A 9,697-nucleotide genomic window follows, 5' to 3' on the forward strand; every position below is an offset into this window, starting at 1 on the left:
CGCCTGTCACCCTTGCAATGTGACATTTTACAAGGAGGAGACAGAGTCCCGGGGGGAGGATCTGACCCCACAGGGCACGGTGGCAGGCTGGGACCCACAGGAGAAGGCTGTCATTCTACATCAGGCCGGGCCATCTCCAGCCACCCCCTCCTAACCTTTTGGGAAAGAGCACCGTCCTCTGCTCTCCAGGTGGGCCGCCGTCATGACAAGTGTGGCCGTGGAGGTTCCCGTGTGCCCGCTCCTCCGCGTCACCCCAGCCCCCACGCCCGCACACCTGTCAGAGCCAGCACAAAGGGGGAAGATCCCCCCGCAGGTGCTGGTGTCAGACAGGCGGCTGATTAGGTTACAGGTGTGGGGACAGGCGTATCCTCCGTGCCTTCGCCCCAGGCCTGTCACCCTGGGCCCGCTGCTGCCCCTCCACCTTGGTGCCCTGGGTCTTGCCCAGGTCATGGCCCAGGGCCTCTGGGCCAACCGGGCCCCCGGGAGATGCTCCTCACAGCCCCCGCCCTCCCCGCAGCCCCTGCCTACCTGGGAGGGCAGGAGAGGCCTCCGGGCCCTCCTGCAGGATCTGGTAGCCCCCGTCCTCTGCGTGGGATGAGGCTTCAGCCACTGGGACGGGGTAAGGGGCTGCTGGGGCCCCCGTCCTCTGCGTGGGATGGAGCCCCCGGCCGCTGCCTGTCACGTGGCTCAGCATGTGACAACCCTGCCCTGCTGCCTGGAGCTGAGCCAGGCAGAGGCAGAGCCAGCGGCAGGCGGGGCAGGGCTGGAGCTGAGCCTGGCACCGGTCAGCCTGCCACCAGGCCCAGAGAGGGGCAGTCACTGATCTAAGGCCACACAGCAAATCAGGGACCCACCTGGGGAGACACTGGTGGGTGGCAGGGGTATTGCAGGATCCTGAGGGGCCCCTCCCTGACTGGGGATCCCTCCTGCAGGGGTTACCCCTGAACTTGTCACGAATTCAGCCTGGGAAGTCCCCAGAGAGGACTGTCCTCCTGGCACAAGGGTCCTAACCTGGCCTGGGAGTGAAGCTCCCTGAGCCTTAACGGGCACCGCCCCCTGGGGAGGAACAGGGGGCAACCCCCTCCCCTCTCTGGGTTGGATGCCTCGTGTTGATCCTTAAAGCTCCAGGGGCTCAGAGGGACCTGGGGTGACACCCTTGTCCAAGAGAGCTTGGGATAAATGGGGGGATGTTGCCAAGGTCCCGCTAGGACCTGCTCTTGGAGCCAGTCGGGTGGTGGCAGGGTCTCCCGAGGACCCAGGTCAGCCAGAGGAGCGGGTGTTGGGGGAGCACAGGGGTCAGCGCCTGGCAGTGGGGAGCACATCTGACCAGCCGGGCCCTGCCCTTCTGCAGCTCCTCTGGGTTTCAGATTGCAGATCTGGATGAAAAGACCCTTGTGATTGTCGCTTTTGGGCTCCCTCTCTGGGCAGAGAGATGGGGGAAGGTGAGCAGGTCATGGGCTAAGGCATCACGTCCATTCATTCTGTCCCTCACCTGCTGAGCCTGGCTCATAGCGCCTCAGATCCGAGCATCTGACCACCTGGCCTGCTGCCCAGGTGACCTTAAGCAAGTCCTGACCCCTCTCCAGGCCTCTGTTTCCTCCCCCTAAAACGGGGTCGATGCTCTCTGCTTCACAGGGCTGCTGTGAGGGTGAAATCCAAGCATGTCTGGAAAGCCACCAGTATACACTAGGTGCTCGGTAGGTATGAAGGATTTTCTGCCCCTTTCCCCACACTCCTAAGGGAGTGGCCACCCCAGGCCTTGTCCCCGGTGCCCTGCCCCCACCTTCCTTCCTGCCCCCAGCTTTGAAGGCAGGACCTGTCTCCGCCCCAGCAGCCACCTCCATGGAGGCCAGTGTGACCCTGCGGGTCAGTCACAGGCCACTGGGGTGCAGAGCCCAGTATACAGTCGGCACTCATTTGTGTGCTCACTTAGCAAAGCTTCACTAACACATGACACAAATTCGTGTAATTCTCAGATGTGTGGTCTGAACTTCACAGATGAGACAACCGACTCAGAGAGGGCCAGTGGCCAGGCCAGGGCCGCACAGAGGGACAAGCGGGGATTCTAACGCAGCCAGGTCTGAGTGCTCAGCCCTCGGCGTCTCCAGGGGGCCCTGCTGTGTTGCCTAGGAGCCAGGTGGGGGTTACCCCACTCCCAGGAGCCTCTAGGTCTCAGTCTAAAGCAGCGTTTATCCTGGACAATTGCTGCGGCAGGTGCTGGGCAGGGTCTTTAGCACATCCTAGCTTGGGACCTCCCAATAGCTTGTGACAACTGTCATCCCCGTGGTTCTTAGTGTTTTTTATGATTTCTTAAAATAGTTATTTTAATCAATTTCGTTGGCTGCACAGGGTCTTAGGTGCAGCGTGCAAAGATCTTCAATCTTTGTCGAGGCATGTAAGAGCAAGCTCCCTGACCAGGGATCCACCCCGGCCCCCCTCCGCTGGAAGTGTGGAGTCTTAACCACTGAACCCCTAGGGAAGTCCTCCCATGTTTTTTAGTTTTGAAAAATGGCAAAAATCTGCCTCAAGGCCACAGGAGCAGTGTTAGGGGAATTAGCAGTGGACCCTGAGCGCTCTTTTGGATTCAGTGTCAGGGTGACGCTTTACACGACCTCTGGAGCTGTTTCAGGGTGTTCGAATCAGGAATGATGTGTATGTCTCCTGTTTGCTTTTCTGTGAGGAGCATCTATTATTTTCAAACAAAAATCGATCCTACAGAAAAAAATGGACCTTCCCAAGTGTCTCAACGGTAAAGAAGGCAGGAGCTACAGGAGACTCGGGTTCAATCCCTGGGTCAGGAAGGTCCCCTGGAGGAGGGCATGCCAACCCACTCCAGCAGTCTTGCCTGGAGAATCCCATGTACAGAGGAGACCGGTGGGCTACAATCCGTGGGGTCACAAAGAGTCATGGTGGACCTGGCGGCAAACACAATAAAAGGGGTCCACCAGGAAGAGACTTAGCATGCATGCACGCACAACTTGGGACGTTTGAATGTGTACTCTTTATGTCAGTGTTTTTTAAAAAAAGTAATTGATCTTTTGATATTTAGATGTAAATATATTTTCTTTTTGCTTGTAATAGGATTAAGTTGTTGTTCAGTCACTAAGTCATATCTGACTGTTTGTGACCCCACGGACTGCAGCCCACCAGGCTCCTCTGTCCATGGGTTTTCCCAGGTAAGAATCCTGGACTGGGTTGGCATTTCCTTCTCCAGGGGATCTTCCTAGACCAGGGATTGAATCAGCGTCTCTTACTTGGCAGGCAGATACTTTACCACCGAGCCACCAGGGAGGCCTGATAGGATTAGGATAGTGTCATTAACCACTGGGTGCCGTAAAGTCAGATTTGGAAATGAGCTACCATGACCCCCTCTCCCCAAAATGTTCTGAAATCAATCAATTTTAAGAAAGTAATTCAAAAGTAAAAGCTACCAAAATCACAGAAGGAGTCCACTGTAACAAGGACTCCAAGATTTAATTAAATATTTATGGGACCCTACACTGTACAGTAACCTATTTTTTTAGGCGTGGACTGAGATCCCACATAAAACAAGCAATATTGCAGAAAGCCAGCATCTAAGAAGTGATGCCAGGGACTTTCCTGGCAGTCCAGTGGTTAACACTGTGCTTCCAACGCAGAGGGCGTGCGTGTGATCCCTGGTTGGGGAACTGAGACCCCACATGCTGTGTGGCAAGGCCCAATAAATAAATAAATAAATAAAAGAAGAAGTAGCTTCCAGCGGTGCTCAGCACAGAGGAGGCGGGGGGACCCACTTGTATAGGCAAAGCACCCTCTTCCTACAGCAATGCCCTTGATCTCCTCCTACCTTCTCTTTGCTTTCTGGATAATTTGTAAAATACACTCCATCGGATTGCATCTTGGGGGCCCCTCCTGGTGAGAGATACACAGCCCAGGGGTGTCTGCCCATGAGCATGCAAGCTCACCTAGGTGACCGTTACCCTTTCTTGGAGGACACAGATCCACTCTGGGTAAATACCGGGCCACCTGGAACCTCAAAATGTGAATGGTGAGCTCTTGGCCAGAAGGAGCTTTCAGAGACTGCATCTCAGAGCTTCCTGGCCCCTTCAGAGGTCACCCCATCTTCCCTTTGTCCCTTTTTAGGAATTCTTTGGGTTTGTCCTTTTCCCAACACAGTGACAACTAAATATCTCCCCTGTCCAGCCTGGGTCTGGGGCACTGCCCTTCTCTTTCCATGGGTGTGATAGAAGAAATGCTCACATACCGAGGTTTAGGGAATCCATTCTGCCTTATCCATGAGTTAACTTGGATTGGTGCTAACTAGAACAGCCTGCTCGTGGCCGGTCAAACAAACACTGTGCATTCGCTTCAATCACTAAACAGAAGGGCGCATTGACCAGAAGAATGTCCACGTTAAAAATGAAGATGATACGCCTCTCTTCCTGAGATGTCCATGCTGGTAACCCCTTCGGTGATAAGACTCCATTCCCAGGCGCCAAGGCCATGCTGACTCACTCTATTCACCCTGATTTGTTTTCTGGGAAGGAATGTCTCCCTGACTTGTTTGGTATTCTGTGTTCTGACAAGACAAAAAACTGTGCTGAAAACCCTGTTTCTCTGGAGCAGTTCCTCAGAGTAACCTGAGAGGCTGTCTTTGGCATTATAGTCCTCAGTTTGGCTCAAATAAAACCCTCTTCTATTACTATTACGGGTGGTTGATTATTTTCATCCACAGCTGTCACTCCGCTCTCACCCCTAAAGTTCTGCTCAGTCTCTAGAATTCCTCTCCTCCCCCAGCCACCCTCCCTCCTGTTTTCAGTCGGGGGAGGCTTTTTCCGCTTACACCTGTTTTCCAAGGGAGGAAATATTGGGGTGAGTGGAAAATGGGCAAAGGGCCTTCCCACACCAACACCCAGAGAAGACCGGGCACCCTGGGGATCCCCCTGCATGGTGAGAGGGCCTGTCCCCTACCCTTCTGCTCTGGCTCGTCCGGGGTTTTCAGTTCTCTATCCAAGGAACTGGAGGAGTCTGGTACACTTGGCTGAGTGGTTTTTTTCCTTGACTGCTTCAAGCACAGAAGGTGGCAGACAGGAAGGTCATTAGCAGACTATAGATGCTAGTCTCCACCCCGTCCAAGGGCCCTCTTTCTGATATGGACTTAGGAGGGTGCACTCTTCGGAGCCGGCAAAAGTCCGTGTAGTCAAAGCTATTGTTTTCCCAGTAGTCGTGTGTGGGTGTGAGAGCTGGACCATAAAGAGGGCTGTGCACTGAAGAACTGTAGTGCTGGAGAAGACGCTGGAGAGTCCCTTGGACTACAAGGAGATCAAATCAGTCAACCCTGAATATTCATTAGAAGGACTGATGCTGAAGCTGAAGCTCCAATACTTTGGCCACCTGATGCAAAGAGCTGACTCACTGGAAAAGACCCTGTTGCTGGGCAAGATGGAAGGCAAAAGGAGAAGGGGATGACAGACCATGAGATAGTTAGATGTCATCACTACTGGCTCAATGGACATGAATCTGAGCAAACTCTGGGAGGTAATGAAGGACAGGGAAGCCTGGTGCACTGTAGTCCATGGGGTCACAAAGAGTTGGACACGACTTAGCGACTGAATAACAAAATTTCTTCTAGTGGTGGAATAACTCACATCTATTCTCTCAGTAGGTTTAATATTCATAATACAGTTTTGTTGTACGTAGTCCTTGTACAGTGTATTAGGTCCCCAGGCTTTATTTATCTACCAGGTGTGAGTGTGTTCCTTCAGCGTTTCTCCCATACCCCATCACCTGCCCTTGCTAATCACCTTCCCACTCTGTTTTTTCAGATTCTTTTTTTTTTTTAAGATTATACGTGGAAGAGACATCATCCTTCTTTGTCTGACTTATCTCACTTAGCATAACATCAGGATCCATCCATGTGGTCACAAATGGCAAGATTCTCTTTTTTCTTCTCATGACGGAATAGTATTCCATTGTAGGTATCTATGTATCTATTGTATGTATCTTTATCCACACTCATCACTGATGGACACAGGTGGTTTCCATATCTCGACTGTTCTGAGTAAAGCTGCAATCACTTGGGAGCACAGATATCTCTCTGATGTTCTGTTTTCATTTTCTTTGGATAAATATCAAGAAGTGGGATTGTTGGATCACACGGTGGTTCTGTTTTTTTTTGTGGAATCTCCAGACTGTTTTCCACAATGGCTGGGCCACCAACAGGGCACAAAGAGAACCAAAGGGTTCTCTTTTCTCCGCATCCTCTCCAGCACCAGTCATCCCTTGATGATAGCTGTTCTTACAGGTGTGAGGTGATATCTTAACTTCTGGTTTTGATTTGCATTTCCCTGATGACGCAGTGTTGTTGATGAAAAAAATGCACGACCTCAAAGTTGGAAAGTATGTTTTATTCAACAGACCTGCTGCGGACTTAAGCCTGGAAAGCAGCCTCTCAAATAAGCTCGGAGGGAATGCTCTGAAGTGGTCAGGGAGGAGCTAGATATATAGGAGGTTATGCGATAAAAACCACGTAGCGGGAACATCAGAATATTACTGTTACAATAATGAAAGAAAATCAGACATACCAAAGTTAATGAATTTAGTGCTTTTCTAGGTATGGGAAGCAAGGATCTAGGCTTCGTGAAATCATTCCTTTCATTCGCACCTGAACTGTCTAGGGCCAGCATCCTTCTTTTCCCCATCCTGACTCTCCTCGGGGAGTACAGTCCGGGGCTGCGGCGTCCTTTATTCACTGATATGGCAGGTGACATTCTTCGTCTACAGAGCACTTTTTTGTGCTGTTGGCCATTTGTATGTTTTCTTCAGAAAAAAAAAAAAAAGTCCATTTAGCTCTTGTTATTTTTTTTTTTTAGACCTCAAAGTATAAGGGATTTTAGTGCCCTGAACAGGGACTGGACCTGCACCGGGAGTTTTAATCACTGGACTGCCAGGGAAGTCTCCCCCACTCATTTTTAAATTGGCTTTTGTTGTTACTGTTATTGAGTTGTATGAGTTCTTTATGAATTATGGATATGAACCCTTTATCAGATGCATGATTTGAAATAGTTCTCCCACATTCCATCAGTTCAGTTCAGTTCAATCGCTCAGTCGTGTCCGACTCTTTGTGACCCCATGAACTGCAGCACACCAGGCCTCCCTGTCCATCATCAACTCCCGGAGTCCACCCAAACCCATGTCCATTGCATTGGTGATGCCATCCAACCATCTCATCCTCTGTCGTCCCCTTGTCCTCCTGCCCTCAATCTTTCCCAGCATCAGGGTCTTTTCCAATGAGTCAGCTCTTCGCATCAGGGGGCCAAAGTATTGGAGTTTCAGCTTCAACATCAATCCTATCAATGAACACTCAGGACTGATCTCCTTTAGGATGGACTGATTGGATCTCCTTGCAGTCCAAGGGACTCTCAAGAGTCTTCTCCAACACCACAGTTCAAAAGCATCAATTCTTCGGCACTCAGCTTTCTTTATAGTCCAGCTCTCACATCCATACAAGACCACTGGAAAAACCATAGCCTTGACTAGACAGACCTTTGTTAGCAAAGTAATGTCTCTGCTTTTTAATCTGCTGTCTAGGTTGGTCATAACTTTCCTTCCAAGGAGCATGTGTCTTTTAATTTCATGGCCGCAGTCACCATCCCCAGTGATTTTTGAGCCCAGAAAAATAAAGTCAGCCACTGTTTCCACTGTTTCCCCATCTATCTGCCATGTTACTTTATTATTTTATTTTTTGGCTGCGCTGGGTCTTTGTTGCTGTGCCTGGGCTTTCTCTAGTTGCAGTGGGCAGGAGTTATGATGCATAGGCCTCTCCTTATGGTGAAAGTGAAAGTCACTCAGTTGTGTCTGACTTTTTGAAACCCCATGGACTATGCAGTCCGTGGAATTCTCCAGGCCAGAATACTGGAGGGGGTAGCCTTTCCCTTCTCCAGGGGATCTTCCTGACCAGGGATCGAACACAGGTCTCCCGCCTCTCAGGCGGATTCTTCACCAGCTGAGCCCCCAGGGAAGCCCTCTCCTTGTGGTGGCTTCTCTTATTTTGGAGCATGGGCTCTGGAGCGCGCAAGCACAGGTTTCAGCAGTGCTGGCGCTCAGGCTTAGCTGCCCCCTCAGCACATGGAATCTTCCTGGACCAGAGACCAAGACTGTGTCCCCTGCCTTGGCAGGAGGATCCTTAACCACTGGATCACCCAGGTAGTCCTATAGGGTGCCTTTTTATTTTAATTGTTTCTTTTGCAGTGTTCAGTTCAGTTCAGTCGCTCAGTCATGTCCGACTCTTTGCGACCCCATGGACTGCAGCACGCCAAGCTTCCCTGTCCATCACCAACTCCCAGAGCTTACTAAAACTCCTGTCCATTGAGTTGGTGATGCCATCCAACCATCTCACCCTCTGTTATCCCCTTCTCCTCCTGCCTTCAATCTTTCCCAGCATCAGGGTCTTTTCTAATGAGTCAGCTCTTTGCATCAGGTGTAGAAACTTTTAAGTTGATATAGTCCTACCTGTTGATTTTTTTTTTCTTTTGTTTGTGCTTTTGATGTCTTAACTGAGACATCATTGCAAGACCCATATTGAGAAACTACTATTTTTTTTTTCAAGCTTTAAACTTTTTGTTTTGTATTGGGGATATAGCCGATTAACAGTGTTGTGGCAGCTTCAGGTGAGCAACTAAGCGACTCAGCTACACTTACACAGTATCTTTTCTCCCCCAACCTCACTCCCATCCAGGCTGGCATATATAACATTAAATAGAGTTCCATGTGCTATGCAATAGGTCCTTGTTGGTTATCTATTTTGAATATAGAAGTGTGTACATGACTCTCAGGAGCTACTACATTTTCTTCTAGGAGTTTTATTAGGTATTAGGTTATTAGGTATTATGTGTCTTTGCCTACAAACACCCATATAGTCAAAGCTATGGTTTTTCTAGTAGTCGTGTATGGATGTGAGAGCTGGACAATAAAAAAAAGGCTGAGAGCCAAAGAATTGATGTTTTTGAACTGTGGTGCTGGAGAAGACTCTTGAGAGTCCCTTGGACAGCAAGGAAATCAAACCAGTCCACCCTAAAGGAAATCAACCCTGAATATTCATTGGAAGGACTGAGCTGAAGCGGAAACTCCAATACTTTGGCCACTTGATGTGAAGAGTCGGCTCATTGGAAAAGACCCTGATCCTGGGCAAGATTAAAGGCAAGAGGAGAAGAGGGTGGCAGAGGATGAGATGGTTGGATGGCATCACCGACTCAATGGACATGAGTTTGAGCAAACTCTGGGAGATGGTGATGGACAGGGAAGCCTGGCGTGCTGCAGTCCATGGAGTTGCAAAGAGTCAGATGTGACTGAGCGACTGAACAACAAGGTGTCTTTGATCCATTTCAAGTTAATTTCTGTGAGTACCCTCAGAGAGAGGTCCAATTTCATTTTGAGCATGTAGTTATCCAGTTTTCCCAACACCAGAGACTATCCTGGAACCAATATTTTTAAAAGCTTCCCAGGTATTTCTAACCAGGCAGATACCCAGACCTGTGGAGTGCCACCTCCAGCAAAGCAGAAATTTCCTGGGCTCTCACTGAAGCCCTGGACCCAGTGTCCAGTCAGAAGTGGGCAGGAGGCTCTGAACCCTGCTGCAGTGTGGTGCTGGGGGTGGTCACCCTGCTGCAGTCCAGCAGCCCCCACAACCTTCTGTCTCCCAATGACCCTGCAAAAGGAA

Source organism: Capricornis sumatraensis, chromosome 8, assembly GCF_032405125.1.
Source record: "Capricornis sumatraensis isolate serow.1 chromosome 8, serow.2, whole genome shotgun sequence".
Classification (NCBI taxonomy): Eukaryota; Metazoa; Chordata; class Mammalia; order Artiodactyla; family Bovidae; genus Capricornis; species Capricornis sumatraensis.